We start from the raw sequence: 654 nt of genomic DNA on the forward strand, positions 1-654 counted from the left end.
ATGTCATCACAGGCCTATCTTAAAAATAAAAATGAGCCCAAATAAACAACCTAACGCTTCATCTTTAAAAACTAGTAAAGGAAGAACAAATGAAGCCTAAAGTCAGCAAAAGGAAAGAAATAATCAAAATTAGAGCAGAAATAAACGAAAACAAAAGACAATAGAAAAAATAAATACAACAAAGCTGGTTTTTTGAGAAGGTTAATAAAATTGACAAACCCCTAGCTAGGCTCACTAAAAGAAAAAGAGAAAGGACACAAATAAACAGAATCAGGAATGAAAAAAGGGGAAATTACAAATGACTTCGCAGAAAAACAAATATCATACAAGAATACTATGAAAAAGTATATAACACCAAATCTAATAACCTAGAAGAAATAGACCAGTACTTAGAAAAATAAAAAATCTTCCCAGACTGAATCAAGAACTGGAAAATCTAAATAGATCGATCAGCAGTATGGAAATTGAAACAATCGTTAAAAACCTACCAAAAATAAAAGTCCAGGACCAGATGGCTTCACCAGTGAATTCTACCAAACATTCAAAGAAGATTTAATACCTATTGTCCTCAAACTCTTCCAAAAAATCGAAGAGGAGGCAATACTTCCCAACACATTTTAGGAGGCCAATTTCACTGTGATACCAAAACCTGGA

Source organism: Pteropus vampyrus, unplaced genomic scaffold (genome assembly GCF_000151845.1).
Source record: "Pteropus vampyrus isolate Shadow unplaced genomic scaffold, Pvam_2.0 Scaffold139, whole genome shotgun sequence".
NCBI lineage: Eukaryota > Metazoa > Chordata > Mammalia > Chiroptera > Pteropodidae > Pteropus > Pteropus vampyrus.